General features: G+C 37.3%; 1 protein-coding gene across 30 annotated transcripts in view; it reads right to left on the bottom strand.

The window, feature by feature from the left end:
* Positions 1-19,255, bottom strand: part of ESRRG (estrogen related receptor gamma) — a 640,701-nt gene that overhangs the window by 453,636 nt on the left and 167,810 nt on the right. For 13 of the 30 annotated variants that reach the window (XM_063791977.1, XM_063792004.1, XM_063791903.1 and 10 more), the window contains one exon: positions 7,552-7,675. The exons of the other annotated variants lie outside the window; for them this stretch is intronic. The gene's annotated coding sequence lies outside the window, so the exon portion shown is untranslated. The remainder of the gene's footprint in view (positions 1-7,551; positions 7,676-19,255) is intronic. 30 annotated transcript variants of the gene reach the window in all.

The following is a 19,255-nucleotide window of genomic DNA, read 5'->3' as shown; positions in this document are numbered from 1 at the left end:
CAATCTAAATATCATCAGTAGAACAGCTAGAGTGATGGCTACATCTGATCAATCAACTTGTGTAAACGATCTCTGCCCCACACCTTGCCAACACCCCCACTGGTCTTTGAGTGGCAAATTATATACCACAACCCGAAAACTTTCAAATGCTGATTTGGGGCTCAGAACACTGTCCTCTCAAACCTGTGACTGCTCTCACATTAGACTTTCTACAACCTCTTCAGGAAAGGGTGATTTGTTTTCTCCCCTCAGTGCTGGCCCCAAAGTTCAAGGCTTAGTGTAGAAGAGATAGTGGCCCTCATAGCTAATTGCCCATATTTTGCAAAGGGCAGCATGGAAATGGGAAGCCACAGCCTTACAAGGACAGGATCCCTAATAAATATTCCCGTGATGAATGAGTTGTGTGGTCATGGTCGGGGATCTTATTGCATTCCTGAATCTTACCCATTCAGATATGACAGAGCACTAGGTTTGTTATTATTCCCCCATGGCATCCTCCTGTGGCATCCTAACCAGTAAAGATGGTAGTAGCAACTATGAAACAGACACAAAATTTATTCTTGGCAAAAATAGCTGCTGGAATTTTTGTCACTGTCATTATATCCACCTTCTGAGAGGATCCTGAGAGTCATGCAAGATAGCAAAATTGGTTAAAAATACATGCATAACAAAGAAAAGGGTTTTTTTCTTAGTATGCCTAGAATCATCAGTCTTCCAGAAACAGCTCCTATTGTCAATAATTTTAAACTTCTTGCAACATTTCCAACTGAGCCCCCAGATCTTTCCTGGCACTGTTTTGCTGTCAGCTACTAGCACATGGACACCACCAAGAGTCATCAATTTTCTACAGAGCTCGCCATTTCATTTTTGTACCCCTCACTTCCACTAATTGAACTGCTTCTTTGAACATTGCCTCACAATCACTCACATTGGGCCACTTCAGCATGTCTACAATCTGCATATGTATATGTATGTGGGAGTAAGCACACCCAACCACAGAGGCACATTTCCATTTCTCCCCCACATAAATATGGTGATGAATTGGCCGCTTCGAGCTTTTCTGACAGCCAGTCAAAATGGTAGCTACAATGACCAGGGGATGGCCTAGTTCCTCCATGCAGAAAGGTATTCAGCACACGTAATAATTATCCATCCATCTCGTTCACACTAAAGGCATGGCAATGCAATTTTAGCCTTATAATCAAGACCATATGACAAAAACCAAGGCCATTAGGGACCAATTTCGAGTATTCTCTGCAAGACAACGATTTTCCAACTGCACTTACATATGCTGAATAGTTACCTCTGCACGACCGCACCTGCTCTCATTTATGTAACCCCCCTGTTTTCCAAAGCCTTTCTTAGTAATGCAATAGAGCAAAGTTTTAAAGACTCACAGGCTTTTTTTCCCATCATTATTTTTTTTCATTTTCCTAAGCATACTATGAAAATACTGAGGGTAAAATCTCTGCTCATGCCAATGACCATATTTCAGAGATTTGTTGTCTTCTTTTCTGTTCCCTATCCCCGATACCTTCATCCTCCCTCTTGGCCCTGCTTGCTTTCCTTTGAACTGAGGCATGGTCTTCAGTTCAGGCCCATAATTACTTCACATGTACTTCTGACCTCACCACTTCAGGTTCAGTGACATATTAGTGTTATCTCTGAAAGGACGTGATGTCATCATAAATCACAGAGCTGTACAGGCAAAGGTTCTACTTGCAAAGCGGAAGAATGCTAAAATTATTTGGAAATTATATAAAATATAGCTCAAGTATTCTTTTGTGTCTTATTTCAAAATGCTTAAAGAAATAATATAACAGATATAATTATAAATATTAAAACAATCATATGGTTTATCATTAATGATATATCAATTTGGGGGGCAATGGAAAGAAATCATAAGACAAGTAAGAAGGAAAACATTAAAAAACCTATGCAAAATCGAAAATGGCCCAGACACTTTATATTACTATCATTACTTTAGATTTTCTATAGATTCCATGCTCCTTCCTATTTTTCAATTGTTAAAGAGAAGATAAATATCTCTAAAACATCACTTAATTGTCATCTTGGTTCTTTAGCTTATGAGCCAAGTTACATCATATCTCATCTCTGAACGTATTTTTTAGATTATGAGATAATGGACTTGTTAATATGAGTGCAATCAGTATTTTTTTAACTAAAAAATTATCCATGCACTACTCCATGGATAAAAAAATGCTATAAGTAATAACTCAATATATTAAAAAAAAATAAAAACTTCAACACAGCCCCTCTCCACTGAAGAAGTCTTCACACCTCTTGGATGGCCATTTTCAGGAAAGCTCTGTAAAGATACTCAAGAACTCCCTATCACTGCATTGGGGCCATCAAAACCAAGTTCAGTTTGCTTCATTCTATATCCTGGAAATTCCATCATTATTCCTACTTCTTGCTGCTTAATTTAACATGATGAATCTTGGCCTCTTCTAGGGAAACAAGAGCAGAGTGCATTATGCAATTTTCAATATAATGCACTAAAGGCTCCTAATTACTTGATTTAGGCATATGTAAATAATAAGACCTTATATAAAACGAGTCAAAGATCATGCCTTGAGCATTCCACCAGTTGAACAATATTCTGATTACCTAATCAAGTTCTAAATGTATGTATAATGTATGCCTCAGAATATCAAGGCTATCACATATAAAGCAGTATGGTTCACGTTAATATATATGCTATGTTTCTTCAATTAAGACACTTGCCAGCTGACAGGCAGAGGAGTAAGTTGTGACATCTCAGTAGTGATCCTGCCTGAGCATGTGTGAACTTAGCTGTTCATCTGATTGTCACTTCATTGGTACTATTTGCATTGGCAACAGCATATGGAGTTGGGTTTCTGTTCCCTTTACTTTTAGTTGACATGTAATAATTGTACATATTTATGCATATAGAGTGGTATTTCGATACATGTATATAATGTGTAATGATCAAATCAGGGTAATTAGAATATCCATCATCATAGCCATTTATCATTTCTTTGCGTTGGGAACATTCAAAATTTCTCTTCTAGATTTTTTGAACATATACACTAAATTATTATTAATGATATCTAACCTACAGTGCTATAGAACACTAGAACTTATTCTATCTAGCTGTCACTTCGTATCTGTTAACCAACCTCTCCCATCCTTCCCTCACACCTACCCCTCCCAGCCTCTAATAACCATAATTATACTCTCTTTCTATGAACTCAATACTTTTAATCTCCCATGTGTGAGAACATCCAGGGTATTTCTTTTCTTTGTCTGATTTATTTCACTTGATATAATGTCCTTCAGGTTCATCCACATTGCTGTGAATGACAAAAATCTCATTCTTTTTTATGGCTGGATGGTATTCCATTGTGTTGATATACCACACTTTCTTTATTCATTAATTCCTTAATGGTCATTTAGGATGATTCCATATCTTGGCAATTGTGAATAGTGTTGCAATAAACATAAGAGTGTAGATATCTCTTTGATATGCTGATTTCCTTTCTATTGGATAAATACACAGTAGTAGGATTGCTGGATCACACAGTAGTTCTATTTTTAGGTTTTTTTTAAAGAACCCTCCATGCTGTTCACCATAGTGGCTGTAGTAATTTACATTCCCACCAGCAGTGTATAAGACTTCCCTTTTCTCTGCATCCTCACCAGCATTTGTTCTTTTTTGTCTTTTTGATAATAGCCATTCTAAATGAAGCGAAATGATATCTCCTTATGGTTTTGATTTTTGCAATTCCCTCATGACTAGTGATGTTGAACATTTTTTCAAATACTTATTGGCTATTTGTACATCTTCTTTTAAGAAATCCCTATTGAGATCTTTTGCCCATTTCTAATTGAATTATTTGTTTTGCTTTGTTTTTGCTGTTGTGTTTCTTGTGTATTCTGGATATTGGTCCCTTGTCACAGCTAGTCTGTGTCAGTTTGCAAATATTTTCTCCCACTTACAGGTTGTCTTTTGACTTCATAAATTGTTCCCTTTGCTGTGCAGAAGTTTCTCAGTTTAATATCTACTTTTTGGTTGCTGTCTGTGTTTTTACAGTCTTACATACAAAATCTTTTCCTAGACCAATGTCCTGAAGAGTTTCCTGTATGTTATTTTCTAGTAGCTTTATAGTTTCAGGTCTTCCAGTTAAGTCTTTAATCCATTTTAAGTTTATTTTTGTATGTGGCAAGGGATAGGGATATAGTTTCATTCTTCTGCGTATAGATATCCACTTTCCCCAACACCATCTATCCTTCTCCAATAGTTTACATCTTGTGGTTGCACAGCCCCAAAACTTCAGAAACATCCTAAACTCTTTCTTTCTCTAACACCACCTCAATGAATGTTATTGGCACCTTTGTGGGAAATCAATTGCCTATAAATATGTGGATTTATTTCTGGGTTATCTACTCTGTTCCATCGGTCTACGTGTCAGTTTTTATACCAGTACCATGCTGTTTTGATCACTATTGCTTTGTAGTATATTTTGAAGTCAGGTAGTGTGATGCCTCCAGCTTTGTTCCTTTTAGTATTTCTCTGGCTATTTGAAGTCTTTTGTGGTTCCATATTATGGAATTTGTTTTAAGTTGAATTTGAATCTCTTAAAATGCCTTAAAAAGGATTGTCTTGTGGTGATGCACTAGGTATAATGTCATTGTGTACGAAGGAGCTATCCTATCACATGCCTGGCAGTGCAGTTAGAGAGAATAGAAATAGCCAAGTCTTTCAGAAAAAACAATAAAATCTTGAAAGCTAACAGAGGTTGGCGTGAACAATTCCTATGTCACTTGTGTACCAATATTTATCTATCAAAAGCTTTCAATCAAGGAATAAACAAAACCAAAAGGTTAGCCAAATAGGAAAAACCACAAAATAGAACAAAAATGAGATGAAATCTTAATATTCTGCAAGTCTTGAAATTATACTTTCAATCTTAAAGGTATTAAAGGCAGGTTATGAAAAGCATCATATCACTGTGATATTAAAAATATTGACTGGTGGATAAAAGTGATTCCAAAGAATTTAAATGTGAAAAGGACTTGGTTAGATTCTTATACTTCTTTGATGAACATTAGGAATATCACTTTCTTTTTGCTTTCCTCCTCACTGGTTGCTTCTTTTATCTACTCTCTGTTGATTGTTGCTCACCTCCCAGTCCTCTAAATGTTAAAGAAGCCAAGTCCTTGGATCTCTTCTTTTATCTTTCTACACTCTCCCTAGGTGGTCACAGCTAGTCTCTATAGTTTTGAATACCATATATGTACTTACAAATCCCAGATTTATAACCTTAGCCAAGATGTCTCCTGTGAACTCCAGACTCATTTATCTATCTTCCTACTCAGCACATTTATTTGGATCGAATATGCATGTTTGTCTAATATGCATCTCAAAATTAACATTTCCAAAAATGAATCCACAGTACTCTCACTCTTTAAGCAAATCTATCCTTCCCCAATATTTTACATCTTGTTGTTGCACAGCCCCAAAACTTCAGAAACATCCTCAACTCTTTCTTTCTCTAACACCATCCATGCAATCCATTTGACTTTTCCTTCAAAAGATATCCAGAGCTGACCAGTTCCCCTCACTTCATCCTTGCCACCTCTATCCACAGCACCAGCATCTCCCTCCTGGACCAGGGCAACAGCATCCCGACTGGTTTCCCTGTCTCCACCCTCGGCCTCTTCAGTCTATTCTCTATAGGCAAGCCACAGTGACATGTTTTTCTTTTTTGAAAGTCTAAGTATTAAATTATCCATTAAATAACTAATTATTGCCTACGATAAGACACACAGATTTCAAAAGTAAAGTTTGATGAGTTTTGACTAATGTAAAACCATCTCCACCAAGTTACAGGACATTCCTATCATACCCAAAAGTTTCCCTTATGATCCTGTCCACTCAATCGCCTCCCAGAGGAAACCAATGTTCTGATTCCTGCTATGAAAGTTTAGTTTTGCTTGTTTCAGAAGGTCACATGAATGGAAACGTATAGTACGCACCACCATGTGTCCCTGGCTTCCTTTACCACAGCATAACATTTATGAGATTCATCTGTTATTGAGAGTATTCATAGTTATATCATTTTATTGATGAGTAGTATTCCATTGTATAAATATCCCCTAATTAATTCATTATTTGTTGATGGACATTTGGGGTTGTTTCACACATTTTAGCTATATGAATAAAGACGCTATAAACACTGCACAAAGCTTTTTTGTGGACTTATCCTTTTGTTGTTCTTGAGTAAACACCTGAGAGTAGAATTGCTGGGTCATAGGTAAAAATTTTTAGTTTGATAAAAACTGCCTATTTTTCAAAGTGTTGTGTTATTTTCACACTCACTAGCAATGGATAAAAGTTCAGATTACACTACATACTTGTAAGCATTTGTCAGTGGGTTCTTGTTGATATTGTTTGTTTTAATTTTGGCCATATTAATGGGTATACAATGGCATCTCACTGTGGTCTTTCTCTGATGATGAATGATTGTGAGTGTATTTCCATATGCTTAGTGACCATTTGTATATCTTCTTCTGTGAGGTGTTTGTTCAAGTCTTTTGCCCATTTTTAAAAAGGGATCTTTTAAAAATATGTTAGTTCTTAACACTTCTCTGCTCCGAGCAATCCAATAGCATTTCAGATCACTCACTAAGAGCCAAAAATATTTACAGCATCCACTAAAGCACAGCACGATCTGCCACTCGGGTAACATTATGATCTCATCTCCTAGTACTGCTCCATCTGCTTAGACTCTTCATTATCCTGGTGTCCTTGAGCAACCAATCACCAGACCTCTCAGAGCTCCTGTTCCCTCTGCAGGGACTTTCTTGTCCCAGAGATCCACCTGCCTGTTTTCTCACTTCCTTTAGTACCTTCTGGAATATTCTGCACAAAATAGCAACCAGATCTCCAGCATTCCCTATTCCCTTTATCCAGTTTTATTTTTCCCATAACACTTACCCATGAAGACGTGATTATTTTTACACTTATTTTTAGTTCCTTCGTCCCTCTCTCCTTCCCTCCCTTTTGCACTTTTATCTTCCTTCTTTCCTTCCTTCCCTCCTTCTCTCCTTCCTATTATTTATGGTTTTTCTCATTCTACCAAAATATAAGCTCTATGAGGACAAGGAATTTTGCCCATTCATTCCACAACTTTTGCTCACTACTGATTCCCAGATCCTAGAACAAGTTTTTAACGCTCCAGAAGTGTTGAGAGGACTATATATTTGAACTCTTTACCAACTTAAAGTCATAACATTTTAGTCTTTAACTATATTTTAAAAGCGGCAGATATATCTATTTAAAAGAAAAAAAAAACACCTAAAACTGTGCTCCCAAACACTGTACCAAATCAATTTGATTTTTAAGAAATGAGGCCAGGAATGTTCACTCGTGCCTGAAATCCCAGCACTTTAGGAAGCCAAGTCAGGAAGATCACTTGAGCCCACGAATTTGAGACCATCCTGGGCAGCATGGCAAGACCCTGTCTTAAAAAAAAAAAAATAGCTGGATGCAGTGGTACACACCTGTAGTCTCAGCTGCTTGGAGGGCCGAGGCAGCAGGATCCCTGAAGCCCAGGAGTTCAAGGCAGGAGTAAGCTCTGATTGTGGCACTGCACTCCAGCCTGGGTGACAAAGCAAGACCCTGTCTCTAAAATAAATAGATAAATAAATATTTTTAAAAGATTTTTTAAAAACTGAGACTGAGTGAGCATGTGAATCAAATAGACTTCATAGAACAAAGTGAAAAATTATATATTTTATATATGCATCTGCATGTATACATACATCTGTACATATACATGTATAGAGAATTTGTTAAGTAATAATAAAACAGACAAATAAACTAACCTGTACTGAGCACTTACTGAGGAACTGTTAAACCTCACAAGAATTCCAGGAGGAACTATTCCCACTTTACAGATAAGAACATTGAGGCTTAGGGTGTTTAAGTAATTTGTTAAATTCATACAGCTGGTCAGTTCCAGAGTCAGTATTTAAACTGTATTACATTGTATCACTTTGCCTAAATATTATATGTGTGTGTATGTACATTTAATTTGAATTACAAATAGAACATTGAAGAATAAAGTCTGTAATGTAAAAAAAAAATCTAGTTCCTTCCTATGCTTTTATAACACTATCATTATGTACATATTTTATGGTGTTTGAATTTTCTTTTTGTAATCATTAGCGACTACATGTATATCATATATGTAGGTTATGAAACATAATAACAGAATAAACTCTCATGGATCTACCAACCAGCTTAAATAATGAGCATTGCCAAACTATCAAAGCTGCCTGTGGACCCTTCCTCAATTCCATTCAGCTGCATTCCTCACCAGAAGTAAACACCACTTCGAATTGTGTGCATATCATTCCTTTGTTTTAATTAGAAATTTGATTACATGAATGTGTCCCTAAATGAGGTATTGTTTAGGTTATTTCTATGGGATTTTTCAAGATGGTATCATACTATCTATAGTCCTCTCTGGTTGCTTTTTGTTTTCTCATTCAATACTATGCTTTTATGACTCCTCCATGTGTTTGTTTGTTTGTTTGTTTGTTTGTTTGTGGAGACAGAGTCTCACTTGTTGTCCAGGCTGGAGTGCAGTGGTATAATCATGGCTAGCTGCAGCCTTGAACTCTTGAGCCTAAGTGATCCTCCTGCCTTCATCTCCTGAGTAGCTGGGACTATAGGTGCATGCCACCATGCCTGGCTAATTTTTAAAAATATAATTTTGTAGAGACAGGGTCTCGCTGTGTTACCCAGGCAGGTCTTGAACTCCTGGCTTCAAGCAGTCCTCCCACCTAGTCCTCCCAAAGTGCTGGAATTACAGGCATAAATCACCAGGCCTGGCCCAGTTCCTTCATGTAAATGCACATAGCTGTGGTGGTTCATTGATTTTAATGCTCTACTGTATTCCTTGTAGGAACATACCAAATTTGTTTGCTTATCCTTTTGCAAGCTTCTTTCATCAGACATCAAAACATATTACAAAGCTACTGTAAGACAATATGATATTTATACAAGGAGGAAGAGACAAAGTGATCAATGGGACCAAATAGAGAGTTTACAAAAAAGACGTTGCCAGATGGTAACTTGGAATCTAACAAAGTAAATTGCAGATCCATGGGAACAAGATGAACTATTCTGTAAATTGTGCTGAGATAACTGATTAAACGTTAAAGAAACCCTACCTTATACCACACAAAACAAATTCCAGCTGGACTAAATGTTGTGAAAAGCAAACCTCTACAACTTTAAGAAGACAATATAACAGAATATCTTTATGACCTCTCAGTCAGCAAAAAGAAAATTATTTTGCCAGTGCAAAAATTACCAACCATAAAAAAATGATAAAGTCTATCTGGATATGAAATTATTTTTATCAAAGGATACCATAAAGAAAATAAAAGAAACCACAAACTATTAGAAGATATTTAGAACATAAACTACCTCTTCTTAAGGATTTCTTTTTTAAGTATATTCCTACCTTCCCTGAAATAGTCACAACTTGAGAAATTTACTCTTATTGGTTTTTTGTCTATTTCTTCCTAGAGCTTGGAAGGGTAACTGGTACTTGATACACTGTTGATTAACAACCTTTTATTTTAGGCTGTTTTCTACTGCAGCATATGTAAAATTTTACCTTGCTTTAAACAAAGGCTACTAACTATAGGTGGCATTGTTGTAACATATATCATGTTCTCAATTACCTGCATGACAGCAAAGATTGATACTAGTAAAACTTCATTTAAGTTTTTTAATTCAATTGAATGAGAAGGTCATTGACACTTCAGTAATTGCTATTGAAAACCATTTGGCTAAAAGAGAAAAACACACACATATACACACACAAAATAAATTGTGACATAATCTTACTACAGATTATTCACTTTAAAGGAATTTCCCACTATGATTCTTGTTACAGGATCATTATTGCAATTATTTTACCTAAGAAATTATCTGATACTTCTAACCCTATAGTCAAACATGACGTAATTGTTACAACCGTAAAGAAAGAAAAATTGTCAGTGCTTTCTGCTATTTTTTTAACTGCAAATAGAAAGTCCAGTTTTTAAGCTTTGTTCTTATTCGAAACTATGGAATAAACACAAAGGAATCAAAAGAACTAGCGAGAGAAAGAAAGTGGTTTGGGAGAATCTGAGAGTAGCTCCCTTACTACAGATGGCTGGCAAGCTGGTAACCTCAGTGTGAGGCCCTGGCATTGCCTAAGTACTACTGAATGTTGGTGACCTGGTTATTTCCTCCCAACTAGGAATCTCTGGTCAAGTCTTTGAGTTTTTCTGCTTTCTTCTCTGTCTTCATTCCAAGAAGACAGGGCTTAGTGTAGCTAAGTGCCTAAAATTCCCTTGTCTGTGAATGTTTAAAAACGTGTTCCCACTTGAAAGCATGGCAGAGACAGAGGTGTAAATGAACATTTCAGGCTACAAATTTAATCTGTAAAGTCCTGCATCTGTTGTCTCATCCATTAGATGGTGTGTTTCCACAAGTAGGAATCTTTTTTTTCTTTTTTCTTTTCTTTTCTCTTTTTTTCTTTTCTTTCTTATTGTTAAATTATAAAAGTCACTGCTAGGCTAACAAATCTTGTTGCTAAAAAACAAAGCCAGCACGCTACCAGAATGTATGAACAGAAGTGCACTGTATAGGAACCATTGAAATCTAATCACTTTAAAGCTTTCTAAAAAGACACTGTATTTCAGGACTACATAACCAACACATTACACAGAGAAAACTTAGAGCTCAGAAAAAACAGTGAACATGAACATAGGTGTAGAAAATAGCAACTGAGAACGTATATACAATTAATATGACAAGACGGGAAGTCTAAAAAAGAACCAGGTAGAATATCAGTTCCTGTGTGCAGAGAATGGCTCCTGATATTGTGAAAATGTGGAAATCCACATACCTGGGTTAGAGACCCATACGTGTCACTTACAAGCCATATGACCCTGAACAAGTTCTATAATTTCTCTCGGTTGTTTTGTGAAAGGACAGGAAAATAATATTCAACTCACTGAGTTGTTTGGAGATTTAATGACATGATGTGCTTAAAGCACTTTGTACACTATAAGGCGCTATATAAATGTGATTCATCTACCTAAAGAATAATTATTAAAACAGATTATCCCTGAGGAAAGAACAAAAGGAAATGAGTCTATGAAATTATAGTGAAAGGAATGTATATCACGCAGTGGGACAAGCATCCTGGCTGTGACACTGATTACTAGGGAAGCGACAGAGTTGGTTTCTGAGGTTATAAACCACCACTGCCTGACAGAATGAAAACAATCTTGCTTAGAGGTAAAATCATAGAGTATGTGACACTTTTTGGTGCCACCCAGGATAAAAATAATTGGGCTCAAAGTTAATACGATTCATTAGATAGTTCTGTCTTCTAAAGACAGGCTTAAACCATGTTTCCTGAGGTCCTGAGGAACCTAACAGAGTCAAGCCACGTAATTCTAGAGCATTTGCTGGCTTCCTCTCGTACAAGTTGAATGAAGACTTGTCTATCCTCCTCTACTATCCTAAAATGAAGCTTTTAAAAATGAGCCACCAATCTATACAAAATAATTTGATGACATTTTGCCAAATATTAAGCCACGCAGTGGTGTCCTTAGGGAAACCCGAGAAGAGGAAAATCACGTTGTGCTCTCCGATGCCTTCCATAAGGGACACCAGAGGCCAACTTTGTGCAGGGCTCTATGGAAAGTACAAGGAAGGCAGAGGAGAAGCTAAAGCAGACACAGTCTCTGCCTCAAAGTGTCTCAGTCTAGTGGGAGAGTCAGCCATTACTGAAAGCCACATTAGGAAAAGAAGTGATCTGAAAGTACACAAAACAGAGATTTGACTGACAGACAAAAGCCAGCTAAGGATTCCCTAAAGATGAGGAGACAAAGTAGATATCTGAGAAAAGAGTAGGAATTAATCAGGCAAAGATACTACCTGGAGATTTCTAAGCAGACAGAACAGCAGGTGCAAAGGTCCTGTGGCAAAAAGGAGCATGGTGATTCCAAGGATCTAAAAGAAGGCAGGAAGACAGATGCACAGAGTAGAGGATATGGAGTGAGATGAGGTGCAAGAAGTGGGTAGGACCAGATTAACTAGACTTTGAGGGAATGCTTAGGATTTTGGTCTTTATCCTCAGAGCAAAGCAAAGTCACTGGCACAAAGTAAACATAGGTGAAGAGAAAGTAAATCACAGAACAGATGTAAAAACTGCATGTGGAAGGGATCAAGGATGGCCTTGGCTGCTTTGCTATGAAATAGATAAAAGATCACTGGCTGCCTCCTTAAATAACAGGTCTGCTGACAGCAACATCATCCACTCCATACCCCCATCCCCAAAGGACACTGTATAGCCTGATCATCTCCACTTCCCTACCCCATAGGCAACTCTGCTGAGCAAGTCATTTGCCTCACAGAAGCTGATGATGGCTCTGGGGAGTTTAGATAATGGCAGTATATGATGGAATATGCATGTCCTAAAATGGAATGAGTGTATAGAGGGGTGAGGGTGGCAGCTGACACTGAGCATGAATCTGCATGTGTCTACCTAACCCTAAAGCCACACCTGGAAGGAAAAATCATTACCCAAACTCACTTCTTCTTTCTGGTCTAGATAATGGCTCTCTATATTAAACATGTTCCTACTATTAGTAGTTCTTTATAAAAGGAGAAGAGAAGGAAAAAAAAAAACCTCTGGCAGAGAAATAATAACAAAATGTATGATCCACAGAGGTGGTGGGAAGATATAATGTTATTTTACATATTTGATATAGAGCCTAAATTAAGCCATAGAAAAGAGGCCATGAATCTTCACAGCCTCATTATCAAGCTTCCCTAAACCTCAAACACAGAAAAATACATTTCATAAACAAAGACCCAATAGGATTTTAATATTTCAATAAATTTCACAGACATTTGCACTAATCACATTTCATTACATTTTTAAAAAGAAATTCCATTGATGGAGTGTCAGATTTTGAAAGAGGGCACAAAATATCTTTTGAGAAGCTAGTTTTGGCTAACCATGAAAATGCAGTCAAATGTATCATGGACAAGTCAAATGTTATGCAACCGAAAAGTTACACATATGCCTTTTTTTCCCTACTTCTTGACTTCATTATGTCAAGAGTCAATCTCTTAAATCCCTCAGGACACATCTTTCCTCCAAACCATCCCAACCTGAATGGCAAGAAATTCAGACTTCAGTATAAGCTGTCAGTCCCTAAGATGTTCTATGGTCCTGGATGCCTATCAGCAGCTCCATTTTTTCAAGATGTAGATGAATTTTTTAATGCAAGTCCTCATCTATTAATCACCAACTTATTGAAGGCATTCTAGTTTGAATGTTATCACCACAATCATCTCATCCCCAGTGAAAGAAATACATTCACCAAGTACTACTCAAACCAGGGCATGAGAGGCCCCGACCTCCTGTGGCTATACCCTTCTCCATGGTATGGCCGAGGGGACATGCCCATCTAGAGCCTATGCCCGTCTTCTAGGAATTCCCTACTCAAGTGGTTCTAGGCCTACTTCAGGCCTGACTCCATCCTTCCAGTGGCTGACTAGTCTATTAGATACATTCCTAGGCCTGGGGGGAGGCCAAAGGGAAGCTATATTAAAGGGATATGAATGTGCAGACTAGGGCATCCATACAGGTGTGCACAAGGCACTCAGATATTGGAAGGAGCTGGGAGTAGGAAGGGGGTCAGATTAGAGGCTGAGGGCTGAGAAAGAGTTCTTGTCATGTTGCCATGGTCTGGTGCACTACTCTAAGAAGTCTGTGGATTCTAAATTAGAGCTTGGCCTTCCAGTTCATTCTGAACACTGCCTTTCAAAGCTCAATGTACTAACAAAATACCTGGGGGTCTTGTTCCAATGCAGATCTGATTCAGTAAATCTGAGGTAGGGCCTGAAAGTCTGCATTTCTAATGCGCTCCAAAATGATACTGACACTGCTGGTATGTGGGCCACATTTTAAGTAAAAAGGATCATGAAGGTACATTTGTCAAGGTAGAACAATAGAACATGTTTTATTTAACAATTTATAAGCCAGGTACATTCATGGTACCTGGGTCTCCATTTGGACACGTGTCCTAGCCCAGCAAATGTTAGGGAGATTCTTGCATTTATCTTTCATCAGAATGATCTGCCCACTTCCACAGAAATCTCATGTTAAGGGAAGAATCATGTTGGAGTATAATGTGTCGACAAAAGATTATTTGTATCCATTCATTCTGCTTCAGATGATACACCAGATGGTTGTTCAGGCTGTCTATACATATGAATTCTGATACTAGGAGCAAAGTAAGGATTTGTTGTCCATTGGCAGCAAGTCCACTTACTTATCTTTACTATTCCCAAGCCCTTGGGCTCCACCTCTAGGAGTAATCATCTTGTAAACAGAAACCAGAAGAACAAGACCAGAAGGTAGAAACTAGCCACACTACTAGGAAAACATATGCCTTCAGTGGGTGCAGGCTCACCGGTAAGGAATTTAGATATATAGGCATCTCCCAGGATGGCCTTCCTTCCATGCCTGTTCTTCCATGCCCTTCCCTCATCATGGTGCTCAACTTCCGGCTCTTGTTTTCTTATCCTAGCATCGTCCTGAGGTCCCAGGGAACCTCAGTCTACTTCAGTCTATTCCTGCTGAACAAAACCAGCCCAAGCTTTTCCCTGTGCCTCTAAAATTCCACATTGCAAATTCCACTGTATTATAAGCCACCATAAACCAATGGCCTTCCAGCTGTCAAAACCCATGCATCCTACAGAGGGTGGTTGCTTTTTTAAGAAACAAAAACTTATACATACAAAAGTGAAAAGGATGGAATCCCACTCTTAGTCACCTTATTTGTTTCTGGCTGGCCCTACTTGCATCTCATGCCACATCCCTCAGCACTCCAGCCTTGTGTACACATCCATTTGAACTGGACTACCTGAGTTTCCTAAACAAGATCTTACATTTGGCCTTGTCTTCTACACTTTTTAAGAAAATAAACTTTACTGTTTAGAGTAGTTTTGGTGTGACAGCAAAATTGAGAGGAAAGTACAGGGACTTCTTAAGTATCACCTACCTACCCTCCACATACACAGCACCGCCCCCCCTCTCCATTGATATTCCCCACCAGAGGGGTACATTTGCTACAACTGATGAACTTACATTGACACAGCATTTCCACCCAAAGCCCAGACTTTGCATTAGGGTTACTTCTTGGGGTTATATAAGGGTTTGGATAAATGTAATGACATGTACCTATTATTATAATATCATACAAAATAGTTTCACTGCGCTAAAAATCCTCTGCAGCTCACCTCTTCACCCTGCAGTCCCCAACCTCTGGCAACCACTGATCTTTTTTTACTGTCTCCATAGGACCCTGCCTTTTCTAGAAAGACATATAGTTGAAATAATATACTATATAGCCTTTTCAAATTTGCTTCTTTCATTTAGTGACATGCATTTAAGTTTCCTTTATGTATTTTCATCACTTGATAGCTCATTTCTTTTTAGCAGTGAATAATACTCCGTTGTCTGGATGTACCATGGTTTATTTAACTATTCACTATTGAAAGACAATTTGGTTGCTTCCAAATTTTGGCAGTTATGAATACAGCTGCTATAAGCATATGTGTGCATATTTTTGTGTGGCACAAGTTTTCAGCTTATTTAGGTAAAAACCAAGGAACATGATTGTTGAATCATATAGTAAGAGTGTGTTTAGTTTTGTAAGAAACTGCCCAAACTGTCTTCTAAACCAAAGTGACTATACCATTTTGCATTCCTATCAGTAATGAATGAAAGTTCTTGTAGTTTCACATCCTCATCAGCATTTGGTATTGTCAGTGTCTTGGATTTTGGCCATTCAAATAAGTGTACAGTGGTATTTCATTGTTGTTTTAATTTGAAATTCCCGAGTCACATCATATGATGTTGATTGTCTATCTTATTTGCTATTTGTATTTCTTCTTTTGTAAGTTTTCTGCTCTGGTCTTTTGCTTATTTTTTAATTGGGTTATTTGATTTCTTATTGTTGAGTTTTAAGAGTTCTTTGTATATTTTGGATAACAATCCTGTATAAGATGTCTTTTGTAAATGTTTTCTCCCAGTCTTTGGCTTGTTTTCTCATTCCCTTGACAGTGTCTTTCACAGGGAAGAAATTTTTAAGTTTAATGAAATCAATTATTTATTTCATGAATTGTACCTTTGGTGCTGTATCTAAAGAGTCATTGGCATACCCAAAGTCATTTACATTTTCTCCTATGTTCTCTTCTAAAAGTTTTATGGTTTTACATTTTACATTTAGGTATATGACACATTTTGAGTTAATTTTTGTGAAGAGTGTAAGATCTATGTCTAGATTCATTCTTTTATTTTTGCATGTGGATATGCAGTTGTTCAAGCACCATTTGTTGAAAAGGCTATTTTTTCTCCATTGTATTTCCCCAGCTCCATTGTCAAAGATTAACTGACTGTGTTTATGTGGTCTAGTTTTGAGCTCTCTATTCTGTTACATTAATCTACTTGCCTATTATTTTGCCAATACCACACTGTCTTGATTACTGTAGCTTTAAAGTAGTATCAGTTCTCTCATATTGTTCTCTTTCATTCTTGTGTTGACTAGTATGGGTCTTTTTTTTTTTTTTTTGTCTCTATAAATTTAAGAATCCATGGGTTGATATCCACAGACTAACTTGCTGAAATTTTGATTGGAATTGCATTGAATCTATAGGTCAAGTTGGCAAGAGCTGACATTTGGCAATATTGAGTCTTCCTATCCATGAACATGGAATATCTCCATTTATTTAGTTATCCTTTAACTAGAGTTTTGTAGTTTTCTTTGTATAGCTCTTGTACATATTTTCTTAGATTTATACTCAAGTGTTTTACTTTTTCGGGTGCTAATGTAAATAGTCTACTACTCTTCTGCAAGAAATTTTCTTCTTTGCTTCCACTCTTCCTAGACTAACTCCTTTAGAAATCTCAGGTCTGAGTATTCTTACTTTGGGAAATCTTTCTTAAGCACATATTTAATCATTCATTCATTCACTCATGCATTTACTTAACAAATATATATGGTGTGTTTACTATGTGTTAGTTGTTATTCTAATCTCTGAGGATATGGCAGTGGCCTAACATTTTCTACTGTCATAAAGCTCACCTTCCAGTGAGGAGAATAAATGTAAACATAGAAAATCTGATATTAGTAACCCACTTGAGGAGAGAGATTCTTTAAGTATTCGATGAATGAATGACTAAACGAATGAATGAATGTTGAAATTTTCTGACCCTTGTGGTGTTCAAGGAACTTATTTTTGATTAAGTTTTTCCTCATCCAAATTGAAAAAAGACATAGAAAAAAAACATAAAAAACAGGTAAACCTATTTTATGTTTCCACTGACCACAACCCATGATCTAACATAATTATAAGTTTACCTTCTGTACTTAGTAAATACTTAAGTGATTGACTGACTGATGTTTTAGGAACCACATTTTGGACTATTGGCCCTTCTATAGAAATTTTCTTTCCTTTTTTGAGACGGAGTTTTGCTTTTGTTGCCCAGGCTGGAGTGCAATGTCGCTATCTCAGCTCACCGCAACCTCCGCCTCCCTGGTTCAAGCAACTCTCCTGCCTCAGCCTTCTGAGTAGCTGGGATTACAGGCATGCACCACCATGCCCGGCTAATTTTGTATTTTTAGTAGAGACAGGGTTTCTCCATGTTGGTCAGACTGGTCTCAAACTCCTGACCTCGGGTGATCCACCCACCTCAGCACTCTCAAAGTGCTGGGATTACAGGCCTGAGCTACAGTGCCCAGCTGAAATTTTCAAGCAAGAATGTTAAATTTGTGATGTTTTCAAGCAAGAATGTTAAATTTGTGATGGAAGATGCCTTTCATAACTGAGGTGTGAATTCTCTTGAATCTGAGGGGAAGAGACAATGGCACATGAAAGAATCATCACCTTCTTTATTTCAAATTCAAATTTCTCCCTTCCTCCCATCCCAGATTCTAATTCAAACAGCTACAACCCCATAGCTTTTCACCAGAGTCAAGTTCAAGTGGGCCACTATATTAGACAGAAAAATGCTGAGAATCACCCATGGAAACATTACTGAAGCCACCAAAGTTTTACTATCAACTGGAAAATCCACAAATAAAATGAGAAAATGCATCACTAAAAATCTAATGTGCAGTTGGGTAAATGATAAACCAATTTGAATTAGTGAATACTAATTGAAAAACTGCATGACAAAGTATTTTCCCATTAAAGCAGGAATTTGCTAAAGGCATTTTCAATTATGTATCATGCTTCAGTAAAAAGCTTCATACATTCTAACAACATAGTGTCTTCTTCAACTTTGCCTCCTGACGGAATTTTTAGCACAATGGCTACCTAGCTCAGATAACTTTAAAAATTAGATGCCAATGACCTTGACAAGGTTCTTCAATTTTTATGTGGTTCTTTTTTTCTCTCTGGTCCTCACACCTAACAGAACAGATGTTTTTAACTTGAGAACCTAATTATTATCTATGAGTGTTAATATTTTTAACCTAATCATGGTTTATCCGCATCCCAGAAACTCACAGTTCACTGTGCTTTGCTAGACAAGTAGAATATTTAGAAGTTTTGACCATCTAAAAGGACATTTTAGATGAAGGACTATCTCCCTTTGAAGTTCACAAATATTTGAATGTCCTTTCAATTGCTTAGATACTTTACTCTTCTCAAAATCAGGGCAGAGGTGACTGCTGGGAGCCAAAATTGTGGATTCCAAACCTACAGGGAAGGGAATATATCTGGAACATAATACCCTGTTGGTGCTCAATAAATGTTTATTAATGAGCCCCTTTTTTTGACCCAGGCACAGAGAATAAATCCAAGGAAGGAAGATTATGCAAATAGACAGAAAGGTCACCCAGCCCTACATGGGGGTGTGGCCCAGGGTGGGGGCTGAACCAAGTCATTCAGGTGACAGGACATTCTCCTGGGTGTATAGCAGTGACCCTGGCAACCCTCATTCCAATAGTTATCTGCTCCATTATAAAATAGTGTAGAAGAACATTTCAGCCACTGACTGCAGAAAATACTGTTTGAGAAAAAAAAATATGTTCTCTCCTTACAACAGTTTAAAGAGATTCTTAGGCCAGAGAACTCTTGATGAAGAATAGACAATTAAGAGAATCAAAG

Source organism: Pan troglodytes, chromosome 1 (genome assembly GCF_028858775.2).
Source record: "Pan troglodytes isolate AG18354 chromosome 1, NHGRI_mPanTro3-v2.0_pri, whole genome shotgun sequence".
In the NCBI taxonomy this organism is placed as follows: domain Eukaryota; kingdom Metazoa; phylum Chordata; class Mammalia; order Primates; family Hominidae; genus Pan; species Pan troglodytes.
Note: the sequence above shows the minus strand (reverse complement) of the source record. Positions and strands in the feature narration are given on the sequence as shown.